Source organism: Cervus canadensis, chromosome 26 (genome assembly GCF_019320065.1).
Source record: "Cervus canadensis isolate Bull #8, Minnesota chromosome 26, ASM1932006v1, whole genome shotgun sequence".
In the NCBI taxonomy this organism is placed as follows: domain Eukaryota; kingdom Metazoa; phylum Chordata; class Mammalia; order Artiodactyla; family Cervidae; genus Cervus; species Cervus canadensis.
The window spans coordinates 33,114,418-33,132,910 of NC_057411.1; the positions used below are offsets into that span (position 1 = coordinate 33,114,418).

Genomic DNA, 18,493 nt, shown 5'->3' on the forward strand with positions numbered 1-18,493 from the left:
ATTGTCATACCTTAGCAGTAGATCAGGAATGAAAGCCAGTCAGTCTGACTCTAGTACCCACCTTCTCAACCATGCAAGGGACTGCCTCTCTTTTGAAGAGACGTGCAAATCGTCACATGCCAGTATCTTTCAAATGACACCTGGAAGAACCTGAGTGATGGAGTGGAGCTGCTCTCCACCCGCAAGCGGTGTGGGCCTGAACAGCAGTATCAGACTTGCTGTCTCACCCCCTCTCTTTAGCTCACTTGTTCTTTGCATAATTGACTTTTATATAGTTGTGCGGATATTTTCTTGGCCTCATGAGCCACTATAAAGGCACTTTGGTATTCAAGGCCAGTTGGGATTTATATGCAAATTTGTTCCTTCTGGACTATCCTATGAAGAGTTCTATGGACATAATGGGAATAATTTTTTCAGCAAAATTTTCCACTTTTTAATTAATTACAAAACTAAAATGGCTCAGCAGGTAAAGAATCCACCTGCAATGTAGGAGATACAAGTGATGCGGGTTCCATCCCTGGGGTGGGGAAGATCCCCTGGAGTAGGAAATGGCAACCCACTCCAGTATTCTTGCCTTGAAAATCCCATGGTCAGAGAAGCCTGGCGGGCAACAGTCCACAGGGTCACAAAAGAATCTAATGCAACTGAGCATGGCACGGTAATATATATTCTTAATAAGTCAATCCCCTTTCTAACCTATCCTTCGGAGGTAACCAATAGTAAAAATCTCTGTTCATCCTTCCACACTTTCTCTATTTTTATGCAAATATGTATGTATTACATATTAGTTATACAATTATATTACATATACACACAGAGAAGTTTCTTTCTTTCTTGCGATCATACCATCCTACTAAGACTACATTATCAACATCTTTCCAGTCACTTCATGCAGAGTCACACATTCCTCTTAATGGCTGCATAACATGCATAATATGGATTTATCATACTTTATTTATGCTTTCCTTTACTGACAGAGATTTGATGGTTTCCAGGACTTTATTCTTTTGTTGTTTTATTGCAATAAATATTCTTGTATACATATGTAATACATGCATAAATATGTATTATGTATATGTGCGCATATATGAGAGTGAAAAGGCTCTAGCTTAAAACTCAACATTCAAAAAATGAAGATCATGGCATCAGGTCCCATCACTTCATGACTAATAGATGGGGAAAAAGTGGAAACAGTGGCAGATTTTATTTTCTTAGGCTCCAAAATCACTGCACACAGTGACTGCAGCCATGAAATTAAAAGATGCTTGCTCCTTGGAAGAAAAGCTATGACAAACCTAGACAGTGTATTAAACAGCAGAGATATCACTTTGCTGACAAAGATCCAAATAGTCAAAGCTATGATTTTTCCAGGAGTCACGTAGAGATGTGAGAGTTGGACCATAAAGAATGCTGAACACCAAAGAATTGATGCTTTCAAACTGTGGTACTGAAAGACTCTTCAGAGACCCTTGGATTGTAAGGAGATTAAACCAGTCAATCCTAAAGGAAATCAACCCTGAATATTCACTGGAAAGACTGATGTTGAAGTTGAAGCTCCAATACTTTGACATCTGATGCAAAGAGCCAAATCATTGGAGAAGACCCTGACACTGTGAAAGATGAGGGCAGGAGGAGTAGGGGGATGACAGAGTATAAGATGGTTGGGTGACATCAGGACTCAATAGACATGAGTTTGAGCAAACGCCAGGAGATGGAAAAGGGCAGGGAAGCCTGGCGTGCTGCAGTCCATGGGATCACAAAGAGTCAGACATGACTTAGCGAGTGAACAACAATATGCATACATATGCATTATGTATATGTGTGCATAGATGTATGTATGTGTATTTTGTGTGTGGGTATATATATGTGTGTATATACGTATATATATGCACACTGATAGTTTTGGTTGAATAGAAATAAAAAACTGGAAGAAATGTATACAAAGACTTTGGTATGGCTCAAAAATCTAATGTGTATAAACTTTCTCTCACTCTTTCTCCATATAACATAAAAATATTTATCAATTCACTTAGGGTTTTGATATGTTTTGGGATAAGAATTAGAAAAAGTTAAGAATCTGAGACAGCGTGTATTGTGTCCCCAAATAATATGCAGTATTAAAGGACAGAAAACACAGACATAGATAAACATACAAAAAAGGATCTTTAATGAAGACAAATTAAGTTCAAGGTTTAGGTGGGCATGATCTTTACACGTGGATTGCTGGTAGTTTTTACGTGTGTTTTAATTTTGTTTGGGAAGGAAGGGATACACGTTATTCAGAAAGTTTGAATTGAAAGGGGAAAATGGAAAGGAGGAAAGATTTTGGCAGCAGAAAAAAAAATGAGAAAAAGTGAAAATCAAGATTGGACCAGAAAGGAGAGAAAGAACAGCCAAAGTAGCAGACAGCTGGCATGCGTAACAACGAAGCATCCTCTTCAATCTTCCCATCAAATGCCTTTCCTCATGACCTTTCCTCATCTTTACACACCTGTACACGGAACACTATACCACGAGAGAGATCTTGATGTTCATGCTTAGATTTCTGCTCCAGGGAAAGACCCAGCAAAACTTGGTCATCACTATAGCCCTATTGCCTAGCCCAGTGCCTGGCACAGAAAAGGTATCCACTAAATATGCACCAGATGAAAAAAATGCAAAAAAAAAAAAAAGACTGCAGTCTTATCCCAAAACATTATTTTGGAAGCAGATTCACTCATGTGTCATAGAGCTACAAAGTGAAGCCAAAGGAGAGACACAAAAGCCTCCTGAATTGTAGTAAAATAACATTTTTCTCTCTGTTTAGCATATATCCATTGTCTCATCCACATGGTTTGGTGGAATCAGTTTTTCAGTGTTGGGGCTATGAATGCTGGACTGGATAATCCACTGTTGTGGGATGTGTGTGCTGTATAGAGCACTGCAGAATGGCTACCAGCATCCCTGGCCTCCACCCCTCAGAGGCCAGCAGCACACCCTCCTCCCTGGATCAGCCGTAACAACCAAAAATGTGCTCAGGCATTGCCAAGGGTCGGGAGGCAGGCAAAATTACCCCCAGTTGAGAACAAAAGGTATAAACTCTCACTGAGTTAGTTTGTAGAAATGATCATAATTCCTTGATGAGTGCAACTAAATTTTTTCCAGGAATGGAAAAGTCTAATCATGGGAATTGCTCTTCCTGTTCCTGATTTCAAGTCTCATTTTCTAACCTAGGGCTTCCCTGGTGGCTCAGTGGTAAAGAACCTGCTTGCCATGCAGGAGATGAGGGTTCGAGCCCTGGGTTGGAAAGATCCCCTGGAGAAGGAAATGGCAAGCCACTCCAGTATTTTTGCCTGGAAAATCCCATGGACAGAGGAGCCTGGTGAGCTACAGTCCATGGGGTTGCAAAAGACTTGGATGTGACTGAGCAACTTAACAACAAATTTCTGTCCTAAATGGAACTAAAAATCTGGGCGGGGCGGAGGGGGGACACAAATCCCAGCTACTGAAGACTCCATGCAGTTGCCAAGTGGGGGCAACTTGAGCGACTCTAATTGCATTTTTAACTAAGCTTAACATATACCATTGGAGAGAGTAAATTAAGGGACATGTCTAAGAATGCAGACATTAGTGCTCTGCCCCCAGGGGAAATGATCTTCAAAATTAAACAATACCATCCAACTTTCAAAAACAGTCTCAGGTAACCTGAGAAACATGTTTGGAGGAGAAATGAGAGTCAGAGATGGGTGAAATTGGCTTCACTAAAAAGAAAAAATATATATACATATATATATATATAGCTAAATGTTGCACTTGTAGCAAAGAACCACTTGAGACAAAGCATAAATATACAGTGAAATCTCAGGACATGGAACAAGTGTGGAAGTGATACGGCAAGGGTCAATGAGAGTCCATATCCTTAATTTGGCCATTTTCTAAGGAGACTGTGCTTATACGCTTGGTCAGTCTCATTTCATCCCGTTGAAAGACTTTCGCTGGCATTCCAGTTTCCTGATGGCAGCTATTGTGAATGACTTTGGGTGGGCTTTCTAAACCTTCCAATAACATGTTCACTTTAATTACTGAAAATGAAAGCCTCAAAACATGGTGATTTAACCCATGCCATGACCTTCTTGATCGTTGCATCAATATTTTTCTACTAAAGAGGAAATTGCTAATGAGTCCCCTCCACCAAAGTTTGCCTGATGCTGCATTTGTTGCAAGGAAGCACAAGGGCTTTTATTTATTTCTTTTCATTGAAGGATAATTACTTTACAGTACTGTGATGGCCTCTGCCATACACCAACATGAATCAGTCATAGACATACATATGTCCCCTCCTGAACCCCCCCCCTCGCTCCCCTCCCTACCCCATCCCTCCAGGTTGTCTCAGAGCACCAGCTTTGGGTTCCCTGCATCATACATTAAACTCCCACTGGCCATCTCTTTTACATATGGTAATGTATATATTTCAAGGCCATTCTCTCAAATCATCTCACCCTTCCCTTCTCCCACTGTGTCTGAAAGTCTGTTCTTTACATTGGTGTTTCCTTTGCTTCCCTGAACATAAGATCATTGGCACTATCTTTCTAGATTCCGTATTTCAATGCTGTTCTCTCAAATCATCTCATCCTTTCCTTCTTCCACTGTGTCCGAAAGTCTGTTCTTTACATCTGTGTTTCTTTTGCTGCCCTGCAATAAGATCATTGGCACTATCTTTCTAGATTCCACATATATGTGTTAATATATGATATCTGTCTTTCTCTGTCTGACTTACTTCACTCTGTATAATAGGTTCTAGGTTCATCCACCTCATTAGAACTGATTCAAATGCATCCTTTTTTTATAGCTGAGTAATATTCCATTGTGCATATGTTCACTGCTGCACTATTTACAATAGCTAGGACATTGAAGCAACCTAAACGTCCATTGGCAGATGAATGGATAAGGAAGTTGTGGTACACGTACACCGTGGCTTTTTAGAGTACTGACTTCTAAGACTGTAGGCAGAATGAATAGCATGGGGTGAACAGTATTATACATGGACAGTTGCAGCAATTTCCTAAATGAATCTAGAAAGCTGAGGTCCCACTGTTGTTCATTTACATAGTGACACCTGAAATTTCATTTATAGGAGCTCTGGTTTCAGCAGAAGGCTTTGAATCATAATAGATAGATCCTCAAGGGATGCTAGGGGTAAGAGTCACCACAAAGGGGGAACTGGAAATTTTAAATCTTGTAATCTCTGGCCTGTTACATCTTGGAGAGGAGGAATGTATTTATGCTCTTTCCTACAAGCAGATGCTTCTTGTCTTTTATTAATTTCAAAGCAGATTAATTTCAAAGAGAAATAATGACTTAGAGCATGAAGATCTCAGATACTCAATGCTGATGGAAAAGATCCCACAGGTTGCAGGTTAGGCTCCCTCAAAAGCAGCCTATGAGGTGGAGATCAGCCTACAGGAGGTTCGTTAGGGAGACCTTCGGATTTCCACTTGGAGAAGGGAAGGCAAAGGTGCAGGACTGAGCAGAGGGAGATGCAGTGGGTTGATGGGCTGGAGTACAAACTCAACCAAGGTCTCAGCCAACCAAATAGAGAGCTCTGAAACTGGGCTAGACTTGTCCTAAGCTGGAGCAAGGGAAAGTGCTCCCCTGGGAAGAGGGCAAACCCTAGGGATGATGCCTCATTTCAGCCAAGGGCAATTTCCTGAGAGGGCAGACAGCTGAGGGCCGTGTGCATGGAGATCTGTGTGGAGCCTGGCTCTGTTCACTACAGTACACTTTAATTTGACCCAGTTTTGCCAAAAGGGCTGATACTATGACAGATGTGCTCTAGTTGAATGTGACCCCTTGTGTTCAGTCGCTCAATCATGTCTGACTCTTTGCAGGAGCATGGACTATAGCCCACTAGGCTCCTCTGCCCATGAAATTTTCCAGACAAGAATACCAGAGTGGGGTGCTATTTCCTGCTCCAGAGGATCTCCCTAACCCAGGGATCAAACCCGCGTCTCTTGCGTCTCCTGCATCAGCAGGCAGACGCTTCACCACTAGCGCCACCTGGGAAGCTCATGTGACCCCTTATTAGAGTTTATACATTTGCTGGTCTTTTATGATAAGAGTTGCTGGAGAGATAAACAAATGGGTCACTTGCTCAGGAATCTAGGCATTTGATTTTTGTCTCTTCTTAATAAGAGACAAACATTAACCTTGTAAGCTTAAGACAGATTGTTGGACTAGAGGTCTTGAATTCTTCATTTTGAAATGAGGAAACCCCTATTCATTTCCCATTAGATCATGAGAACCCTGGTTAATTTGGAGAAAAAGAGCTGGATCTTATCAGGCACATTTTTAGAAATCAGTGAGTAGACTGACTACTTCTTTTCTGCATCCTCTGAGGGCAGGACATCTGGCTGAATAATACATTCATCTTTTGATTAACTATGGAGGCAGAAAGGAGAATTTTTTAGGGAATTCCCAAAAGCATAACTGATAAAATGTCTCTATATTTGACTTTGAGACAGATATAAATTAAATATTGACATACATATTAAATATATGTATTTATACATTATACAGTAGTCATGTACGGATGTAAGAGTCAGACCATAACGAAGGCTGAGTGCCAGAAATTTGGTGCTTTCAAACTGTGGTGTTGGAGAAGATTCTTGAGAGTCTCTTGGACTGCAAGGAGATCATACCAGTCAATTCTAAAGGAAATCAACCCCGAATATTCATTTGGAAGGACTGATGCTGAAGCTAAAGCTCCAATACTTTGGCCACCTGATATGAAGAGCTGACTCATTGGAAAAGACCCTGATGCTGGGAAAGATTAAGGGCAGAAGGAGAAAGAGGTGACAAAGGATGAGATGGTTGGATGGCATCACTGACTCAATGGTCATGACTTTGAGTAGGCTCCAGGAGATAGTGAAGGACAGGGAAATCTGGCATGCTGCAGTCCATGGAGTTGCAAAGAGTTGGATAGGACTTAGTGACTGAAACAACACTATTAAGCCATGTATATTATATATATATATATATATATATATACTATATATATCAACCATATATATATATAATGGTTGATTTAGAGGACTGAGGTGCTTAAACATGTCTTCCTTAAATTATCATTAAGAATCATTCAGAGAAACATTCCAAGGGGCAAAAAAGGTCAAAGCAACCCCAGAAGGAAGAGCGTCAAACAACTGAAACTGCTAAGGCTTCGGTCAGACAACCCAGACAGAGGAGCAGTGATGGATGGGTCCATCCAGTCCAGCCTACAAAAAGACTCTGAAAGGGCAGCTGCCTACCCTATTCTCACTGGTGGGTGTGTTTTGCAAAGTGATTGAGTACTGAAAAGAGACTCCATATGTTCTAGTCTCCTTTTTAAGGGAGAGTTTACCTCTGAGAATTATTACAATGCTGTTTTATTCCCACTAAATTAGGTTTAGAAGTAGATATACTCTGCCTCTACTGAGCCAACTTCTGCAGTGTAACGTCCATAACCAAGATTTATATTTTTAAAACAGCACACAGATGACACTTACTCGATTAAATTGGAACAAAGTGGGGGGGGGGGAAGCAGAGATCATTGCTGAAGTATTGGATTATAAAAACTAAGGAATTCAGAAACCGAATCTCTAAGATAGATGGTAATCTTATGAAATTTTATTTCACGTATCAGTTGCACACATGTGTCTGTGTACATGTGTTTCACTCTCAATATCACTAAACAGAGGCCAGTTAGTTCTGACAAATGGTCAAATGCAGTCAAAAGCTAAGAACCATTTACAGGAATAACACCTGCATTAATCATCTCTATTTGATACCTGCAATTTGCACTCCACGGACAACTGGATGATTTCTTATTCATTGGCAGATGTTAAGACCAGACCTACTCATATTACTAACAATTTGGAAGTCTCTTACACTTGAATCAATGGGTTCCCAAAGTGCACGCGACTTGGATGCTTTCTTAGACATTTAGTTGGCCAATTCTAAGATTTCTAGACAATGTGTGATTTTCCATCGGTCTCCATGATTTAGCAGACTAATATGGATACATGTGCACTTAAAATAGTGGTATCCTCTCCAGGCAAAGTGTAGCATTCATATTTATTTTTAACTTCATAATTATGAAACACAATCAGCAAAAGAAAAAAAAATTGTACCCCCAAATAAATGATAAAATTAGTGTTTTCTTGTAGTCCATGAATACTGAAAATTTCAATTAACTGAGTGAAAAGCCATTGAATGTGCCAGCAGGATTTATATCCCAGACTAATGACCATCATCTGCATCCTATTTAGCTAATGAAGGCTTGGAACACTTGTGGATAATTAAGGGAAAGCTGATGGGAGGAAATTCGAACCATGGAAAGATCAAATCTATTTATGTCTGCATTTAAAACTAAACATATCTAATAGTTCACTCAATCAAGGCATAATGTCTGCTCCTTTGGAATAAGATAGATGCTCATAAGTGAAGTAGGCAGGATCACTTCCGAAACACAAAATTCTGCCCTCATTCATTTATTCTGTAAGTATTTATTGAACACCTACGATGCACCTCTGCCCTTATGGATCAGCCCGAGAGCACCATGATTTCCCTACGGTTTTTCCCACCACTTTCTCACTTCTGTCTTAATTACCTTTAGAGTTCTGTTTTCAGTATAAGGTAACTACCGTCCATCTAACTGTCAGGACAGCCACAGCATAGCTGCAATCCCGGGGTATGATGGGGAAGTACAGGGTGTGCAGCGGGGCACCTGGCTATTTCACTTTTTTAAAGTTTATTTATTTATTTACTTAGGCTGTGATGGGTCTTTGTTGCTGCACCAGGGCTTTCTCTAGTTGCGGAGTGCAGGGGCCACTCTTCATCACGGTGCGAGGACTGCTCATTGTGGGGACTTCTCCTCTTTCGGAGCACAGCTCTAGGGAGCACAGACTTCAGCAGTTGCGGCACTTGGGCTCAGCAGTTGCAGCACTGGGGCTTAGTTGCTCCGAGGCGTGTGGGATCTTCCCAGATCAGGGGTCAAACCAATGTCCCCCGAACTGGCAGGCAGATTCTTAACCACTAGACCATGAGGGAAACCACTGGCTATTTCCATGACCTGTCAGAGCACTTCAGGATAGGGGCCCCAACTTATGAAGAGGTAGTGGTTCCTTTGAAGAAGACAAGAGACTATTAGAGCGAGGAAGACACCTGATGTTGAAGGGTGGCCGGAATACAAATCAAGCTCGGCAGGAGCTATACTGAATCTCACAGAAGAGTTTACCAGTCATCTCATTCAACTGTTATTAACGCACTTAAGTAGAGAGCATGGCTATGGAACTCCAGCATATCCCCAACAAGTAGTGTTTAACCAACAGGCTGCTTTAAGGACCTGCATTCGTAGGATCGATGTCAACGCTAAAAATGGCACACCTGTCAGGCAGGCGTGTTCTAGGAAGTCAACGGATGGTGGCAACTCAATCTTAGATGCACACATTTGTCTTTCAGAATCCCTCCCAGGTCTGAAAGAAAAGCCAGGTTAAAAAAAAGGGGGGGGGGGTGGTATGTGCCTAGCAGTGGGATTACTGGGTCATATGGTAGTTCTATTTTCATAGAATCGCTTCTCGGCCTTTTGGCTAAGATCAAGTGTAGTATTTTCATAGAGATACATGTACGCCAGCGTTCACTGCAGCTCTGTTTACAATAGCCAGGACATGGAAGCAATCTAAATGTCCACTGACAGATGAAAGGATGAAGAAGATGTGGTACACATATGCAGTGGAGTATTACTCAGCCATAAAAAGGACTGAAATTGGGTCATTTGCAGTGGTGTGTTTGAACCCAGAGTCTGTCTTACACAGTGAAGTAAGTCAAAAAGAGAAAAACAAACATCATGTATTAATGAATCTAGAAAAATGGTACTGATGAACCCATTTGCAGGGCAAGAACAGAGACGCAGACATGGAGAACAGACTTGTGGACGTGGCAGGTGGAAGGAGAGGGTGAGACAAATTGAGAGACAAGCACTGAAATATACACACTACTATGTGTCAAATAAATAGCTAGCGGGGAGCTGGTGTATAGCACAGGGAGATCAGCTCAGCGCCCTGTGATGACCTAGAGGGGTGCGGCAGGGATGGTGGGAGGAGGTCCATGAGGGAGGGGCTGTATGTATACATACGGCTGATTCACTTTGTACAGTGGAAACCAACACAACACTGTCAAGTAGCTCTACTTCCATTTTTAAAAAATCAGCAAAATCAGAGCCTGCGCACACGCAGGTGGGTGTAACTCTAAGCCAGTGGGTCTCAAACGTTAGTGCCAGGAGAATCACCTGGAGTTCCTGTTAAGACACAGATGCTGGGCTCCACCTTACAGATTTTGATTCAGGAGGTCTGAGGTGGGGTCCAAGAACTTGCATTTCTAACACATTCTCAGGTAAAGTTCATGCTCCTGGTCTGGAGATCACACCTTGAGAACCCACAGTCTAAGAAACACCCAAAACAAATTAGTGGCAATGATAACTCTGCCTTTTAAGGTCACAGAAAAGAAGAAAATGTATCTCTGACCAGAATTTCCATAGCATTAATTTTCATCAGGACAGTAGTGATAATACCTTCTGACATTTAAACAAAACTTCCAATTTCTAAAGCCCTTTAATGCACACTGTCTCACTTGAACTTCCAAACATCCCTGTAAAGTACCTGTTTCACTCATTTCAGGACAGTGAGAAAACAGACAGGTTAAGCAACCTGCCCCAGTTTTCTTAAGTAGTAAGTGGTCAAGCCAAGATTTGGGTCATTGGCCTTCAGAAGTATTTCTGGGGTAGACTGTGACACAGGAATTGAACTCTGGGAGCATTAGGGTAAAATGTGAAATTCTGTTAAAATTAACAAAGCACGGTAACTGTAGTCTCGCAATATCAATGTCAGAGGTTCTTTACCAATAAGTCAATATTAATTTCTTCTTACTCTGCACCATTTATAAAAGCTGAAGAATCTTGGCATTCATAGTGAATTTAATTTTTAAAAAAATCAAAGAAGCTCCTTTAAAAGGCTAAGTAGAACAGATATATATATATATATGCACACAAAGTCTGAATACAAAGGTCAGCAGCAACTGTGAACTCTGGGAAGAGGACAGCATTGGGAGAAGAGGCGTTACTTTTTAGCATCAGTTCCCTCACCCGCTTCCTACAGGGAGTGGATCTTTGATGTTTCCATCAGGTTAGCATCTTATGGTTTGAGAACCAGCAGGAAACTCTGAATCTGCAGGGAGCAGAGGGAACTCCATGGTTGACAAACTGCACAGAGATAATACGATCGGACCAGAGGATGCGGTCCACAAATAGTCCCACCAGAATCCCCCACAGAGAGGACGGACCTCCTTCCTTGCTGTGCCTTCATACCCATGAGGATCCTACAAGACCAGCAAGATGCTGAGTTCTGGGGCCAGGGGAGAAAAGGCTGTCAGAGCATATTTCACGCACTTCATGACTACATTTGAATGTAACCAATTAGTGCCAGGAGGAGACAGCAGAGTGACAAAGAGCCTCAAAGAAGACACAACAAAACACATGTATAGGGACAAGAGGCACGGAGTGCTGTCCAGCCTCATCCCACAAAGCCACGGCTAAGTTTCCCTAAAAGCCATCAACTTAACATAACCAGGCCAGAGCCCCTCCTCAGGGTCGTTCCATTGTTTTTTCCCAGAACAGACACTCCATCCTGACATGGTCAGTGCTGAAGAGAAGAGAGATTGAAGGAATAAAGGCAGATGAGGGGCTGAAGGCTTCTGACTTTTAAAAGAACAGTAAGGAAACTCCACAATTCTAAGGATATCAGCATCTGTTATTTTTGAGTCAACAGCCGTGGTATGTTAAAGAAGACCACATCAATTATTCTGAAAGATTATTGCTCAGTATTTGAGAATTTAAAGCTAGAGATCCTTTCAAATCTCTACTGTTGCTTACACAAATCCCTCTGAGAGGACTTATCACAGACAGCTGATCATGCACTGCTAGCTCACTGAGGCCAGAAGCCAACACTCAATCACTTTTGTACACTATACTTTAGCACAGTGATGGGCGTAGCGGTGAGGACACTGTAATGACTGCATAAATGTTTGTTGAATGTCTAGTGAATACGGGATGCAAGAGGGTGGGGGAAGAAGCAGGGAAGGAGGTACAAAGGGAGGAATAAGGAAGAGCGATGATAATGTGTGAATGACACCCTACGCTGGGAAAAGTGCTATAAGGTGTATTGTGTCCCCCGAAAAGAGACACTGATGTCATAACCCCTGGTACCTGGAAATGTGACCCTGTTTGGAATTAGGGTCTTTGCAGATGATTCAGGTAAGATGAAGTCATTAGAGGGAGTCCTAATCCAATATAGCAGCTTCTGAGGTGGCTCAGTGGTAAAGACTCTGCCTGCCAATGCAGGAGATGTGGGTTCATTCCCTGGGTTGGGAAGATCTCCTGAGAAGGAAATGGCAAATCCACTCCAGTACTCTTGCCTGGGAAATCCCATGGACAGAGGAGCCTGGTTGGCTACAGTCCTTTGGGTCCTAAGAGTAGACACAACTTAGTGACTAAACAACAACAATACAATATATCTGGTGTCCTTTCAAAAAGGGGAAATCTGGACACAGACAGTCACAGAAGATGATGAGGTGAGGACACCCACCTGGTGATGGAGGCAGAAATTGACTAGATGGACACAGATGCAAACAAAGGAACACCAAGGACTCTGGGCCACCACCAGGAGCTAGGAAGAGGCAAAGAAGGAGTCTACTCAGAGTCTCAGAGGAAGCATAGCTCTGCCAATGCCTCAATTGTGGACTTCCAGCCTCCAGAACTGGGAGACCATAAATGTCTGTTGTTTGAAGCCACCCAGTTCATGGGACTTTTTATGTAGCCTTAGCAGACTAGTGCAGAGAGACTGTTCCATGGGTTTCTATTCATTGATCATCTATTACAGGGGCTGACAAACTTTTCCTTTACAAAATATTTTAGGTGCCGTGGGCCATAAGGTCTCTGTCACAGCAACTCTAAGTCTGTCATTGTAGTTTAACAGGAATCACAGACAATGCCTAAATATATAAATGCGTCTGTGTTCCAATACAAGTTTAATTTTTAGACACTGAAATTTGAATTACCTATGCTATGTGTCAGGACATATTCTTCTTTTGTTATTTTTCTCCCAACTATTTAAAAATGTGAAAACTTTGTGCTTTCAGGTTGTACAAAAACAGACAGTGGCCAGATTTGGCCAGCAAGCTATAACTTGTCTACTCCAAGGTACAGATCCAGGAATCAGAAATGCCTACCTGTAGTCCTGATTCCACTTATTATTCTTGCAACTTAATTAAATCACTGACTTCCATCTTCAAAGACTATAATAAATTTTTTCTTCCCCACGTGGAAGTTTACAAGGATGAGATGAAAATCATATACTTTAAAACACTTTGTATACAGTTAACCCTACTGATACTTGGATAGATTTAGCTCTGTCTCACTCTTCAGAAATACTAACACTAAGGTCAGGGTGATGATCAAGTGACCCTGAGTCATGGAGCCAGGGCAGAGTGTAAAAAAGACACAAGTCCCTTAAATCACCCACATCTTCAGATGGATCACACAGGAGGAAAAGAAAATGCCTATCACACACAAGGGTGTGGGCAGATGAAGGACTTTCTGGGATAGACAGCATCTCCACTGCAAATGTACATCGTCATCTTTGGTCACACTTGACCTGGGGCTAACTGCTGAACCAAGAATTTCTTTTAGGGAATGTTCCCAACCAGGACGGGCCTGCTGATGAGAGCCTAGAGCTCAGTTCCCTAGATTATCATTCTAAACAAACACTCATCATCACTAAAGCTCCTTTGGCCATTCTTGAGTCCGTTGCTACGGTGCCAACAGCTGACAAAGCCATAAATATTACCCCACACACAGCACTTCTTCACATTCGCCACCGCAAGGAATTGGAACCCTGCCACTGGGCTCCGCGGGGGCTGGACTAGAGCTGACAGCTCCAGATTTTCAGGTCTGGCACAAGGTAAAGCCAAAGTAAGCACCGCAGAAGAGAGAAAAGAGCTCACAGGAGGAAGTTTCATTTTGCCCACACAATACAGGGCTGCAGACTTTCCTGGGACGCATTAATTCCTTGAGGAGGTCAGAGCAGACCCTCCAAATGGCTAGCACACACGAGTTTTGGTCATAAACAAGGATTTTACTCCAAATTAATTATTCTGATTCTCCTTTGTCCCTAAGACTGTGTAATGCAAGTGTGGTCACTAAACTTATTCTCAGTTCCTGACTCCTAGTACTCATGTTTGAAGTGAACAGGAAAGAAATCGCATCTTTTACCAACTCCTGGCTGCCACCAATATCTGGAGTTTCATCCTCCTTGTTGTCTTCCTCTCCATTCCCATCCACCTTGGCATATCACCATGTGTGTGTGTGTGTGTGTGTGTGTGTGTGTGTGTGCGCGCGCATGCACGCGCTCAGTCACACAGTCGTGTCTGACTCTTTGCGACCCCATAGACTGTAGCCTGCCAGGCTCCTCTGTTCACGAGATTTTTCAGGCAAGAATACTGGAGAAGGCTGCCATTCTTACTCCAGGGGATCTTCCTGATCTCAGGATCAAACCCGTGTCTCCTGCATTGGCAGGTGAACTCTTTACCACTGAACCACCTGGGAAGCCCTAGCATGTCATCACCTGTCTTCAAAAGAACAGAGAAAAAAGCCATAGTGATTATCTCTTAGCAACTTGATGCCCTTCTTCTAAAAGATGCTCACAGAAAAGCATGACCAGGCCAAAGGTGTCCCTCTTGGAAGCAGGGTAGCTGGATGGAAAGGATACACGCTCAAATTCTGGCTCTGCACATGTTATGTGGCTAGAGCTCATGATTTAAATTCTGAGCCTCAATTCCTTATCTGTAAAATGCAAACAGATTTCCTGAGAAATCTGTATGCAGGTCAAGAAGCAACAGTTAGAACCAGACATGGAACAACAAATTGGTTCCACACTGGAAAAGGAGTACATCAAGGCTGTTTATTGTCACCCTGCTTATTTAACATATAGGCAGAGTATATATTGAGAAATGCTGGGCTGGATAGGACAAGCTGGAATCAAGATTGCTGGGAGAAATATCAGTAACCTCAGATATGCAGATGACACCACCCTAATGGCAGAAAGCAAAGAGGAACTAAAGAGCATCTTGATAAAAGTGAAAAAGGATAGTAAAAAAAAGCTGGCTTAAGTGCTCTCTTCGGCAGCACATATACTAAAATTGGAACGATACAGAGAAGATTAGCATGGCCCCCGCGCAAGGATGACAGGCAAATTCGTGAAGCATTCCATATTTTTTTGAGTAAAAAAAAAAAAGCTGGCTTAAAACTCAACATTCAGAAAACTAAGATCATTGCATCCGGTCCTATCACTTCATGGCAAATAGATGGGGAAACAAAGGAAAACAGTGACAGACTTTATTTTTTTTGGACTCCAAAATCACTGCAGATGGTGGCTGCAGCCATTAAATTAAAAGACACTTGCTCCTTGCAGAAAAGCTATGACCAACCTAGACAGCATATTAAAAAGCAGAGACATTACTTTGCCAAAAAAGGTCCATCTAGTCAAAGCTATGGTTTTTTCCAGTAGTCATGTATGGATGTGAGAGTTGGACTATAAAGAAAGCTGAGCACTGAAGAATTGATGCTTTTGAACTGTGGTGTTGGAGAAGACTCTTCAGAGTCCCTTGGACTGCAAGGAGATCCAACCAGTCCATCCTAAAGGAGATCAGTCCCGAGTGTTCATTGGAAGGACTGATGCTGATGCTGAAACTCCAATACTTTGGCCACCTGATGTGAAGAATTGACTCATTGGAAAAGCCCCTGATGCTGGGAAAGATTGAAGGCAGGAAGAGAAGGGGACGACAGAGGATGAGATGGTTGGACGGCATCACCAATGGACATGAGCTTGAGCAAGCTTCAGGAATTGGTGATGGACAGGGAAGCCTGGAGTGTTGCAGACCACAGGGTCTCAGACAGTCGGACATGACTAAGTGACTGAACTGAACTGAAAATGGAAACAAGACAGCTTACCTGAGAGTATTTGGTAAGAATTTAAGAGGATGTGTGCTCCAAAAATAGTAGTTACTATTATTTCAGAGCATTATGGACTTCTTCTCCAGCTTTGTCTCCAGCCGTTCTTACTCTACAGACTTCACAAATGCCTATTTACAGGGCTGTATCTGTGCCGCTGGGCTTCCCTGGCCACCAAGATGGTAATGAATCTGCCTGTAATGTGGGAGACCCAGGTTTGATCCCAGGGTTGGCAAGACCCCCTGGAGAAGGAACTGACAACACACTCCAGTATTCTTGCCTGGGAAATCCGATGGGCAGGGGAGCCTGGCAGGCTAGAGTCCATGGGGTCACAAAGAGTCAGACACAGCTGAGTGACTAACACACACACACACCTGTGCCACTAAAGTTCACAATGGTGCGTGAGGAAGCAGAGGAAAGCTACAAGGTTACTTGAAGCCTGGGATCTAGAAGAGCAAGTGGCTGGGGCCAGGGAGGAGGGACTGGCCCCTCCTCCCTCGAATGATCTCTGGTCTATCGTATGCTAACAAATTCTCATGCCCCTGGCTGAACTAGGTGGATAATGACTCATACTGTGAAACTGTGCAGTCTTTGAGAGGAGAGAAAAGTGATATGAATGATCACTTTCAACACACATGGTTATGCTTTCAGGTCTGAATTATTGAGAAAATATTCCAGAGGCTGCAATAGCTCATCCTCTAGAAAAGCATGATATTTCAAGCAGCTAGAGAGAGAATACAGTCGGGGGGGGGGGGGGGGGGGAGGGAAATTAACTTGGAAAAACTTCATGTCATCTAGAGAAAACGATGAAAAACATAGCATATTTAGTTACTTTGGAGGGCGTAGGGTGGGTGGTTAAAAAGTACTGTTAGGCCCCGGTGGCCCAGTGGTTAAAAGTCCATGCTGCCAGTGCAGGGGGCAAAGGTTCAATACTTGTTTGAGGAACTAAGATCCCGCCTGCTGTGTGAGCAAAAAAAAAAAAAGGAAATAAAATATCCTGAACTGGATAAAAATGAAAACATAACATATCAACTAAAAAAAAAGTTATGTGGGGAAAATGACAAAACCCACTGGAAAAAAAAAAAATAAAAAGAAAAAGAAAAAAAAAAAGTAATAAAGCACCATTGGTATTGATAATAAGATTCCCCCCTTCAGGGCTTCCCTGGTGGCTCAGTGGTAAAGAATCTGTCTGCCAAAGCAGAAGACATGGGTTCGATCCCTGATCCAGGAAGAACCCACAGGCCTCAGAGCAACTAAGCCCTAGAACCACAACTACTGAGCCTGTGCTCTAAAGCCCGGGAACTGCAACTACTGAGCCACAAGTACTGAAGCCCACAGCCCTAGAGCCTGTACTCTGCAATAAGACACGCCACTGCAATGAGAAGCTAGCATGTTGCAACTCGAGAGTTACTCCTACTCACCACAACTAGAGAAAAGCATGAGCAGCAATGAAGACCCATCACAGGCCAAAATAAAAATACATAAAATTAAATTAAAAAAAAAAAAGATTCCCTCGTTCAAAATTCTCAGGTAAGACAGTAAAGAAACACGGTCAGTCTTGGGCAGTGAAACTGAAGTGCTCAGCCCTTGGAGAGATTCTTACTGGCAGAGTGGTAGGAATATCTTTCATCATGAGGTTTTCACACAGTGTCTTCCTCTTTTTTTTTTCACAGTAATTCTGTGTACTAATGTGTACCTACATAGATCTGTCTTCTGAAAAAACAATATGTTAATCTAGAATCCAAGCTGATGCAATACTAACTTGTAAATTTAGTGGGTGGGGAGGAGAGAAGGGGGAAGGTCAACAAAGAAAGACATTCTCATAATTCCTGGCTGTTACAAATCATTTAAATGGACACACAGCAAGAATGGAGGCTGCAGGGCTCAGTGGGATGGGTTCCTGTTTAAAAGCCCAGCACTGTCATTGATCAATGAATGGTGATGTGGCATTATCTCAAGCACTCTAAGGGATGGTTTGACAGGAAATCAATGGCTACACAATTTTTACTGCACACCAGAAATAAAAATAAAAGATCTAGCTTGCCACAAGCACCTTTCATAATTACAGGACTGACAGATGCAGTCCTTATCCTAGTTCCAAATTGCTGCATCTTCATTTCTTCAGTTTATTTTGAGATCCACCTGCACAAGCTCTCCATGTGAAAGGCTAATAAGAGATGATTAAAGTGTTCCCCAGGGCTTGGGGAAATCCCATGCTTCACTTTTTTTTTTTTTCATGTCTTTCCAACTGCCCTGGGCCCATTTATTCAACAAACATTACTGAACACTTACGTTGCAGACATTAGGCTGGGTTCTGTGGAGAGTATATTGATGAATGAGATATGACATATGCCTTGAAGAAATAACAAGCAAATCTATGAAGCTTTTCATATTCCTTGAAGAAGTTCTACTCATTTC

At 42.3% G+C, this 18,493-nt stretch overlaps 1 protein-coding gene and 1 non-coding gene across 2 annotated transcripts in view; one reads left to right on the forward strand and one right to left on the reverse strand.

Moving 5' to 3' along the window:
• Positions 1–18,493, reverse strand: part of RASGEF1B (RasGEF domain family member 1B) — a 623,896-nt gene that overhangs the window by 387,946 nt on the left and 217,457 nt on the right. The gene's annotated exons all lie outside the window — the stretch shown is intronic.
• Positions 15,235–15,341, forward strand: LOC122428536. The gene has a single exon (XR_006265754.1). It is a non-coding gene; the product is annotated as a U6 spliceosomal RNA (small nuclear RNA).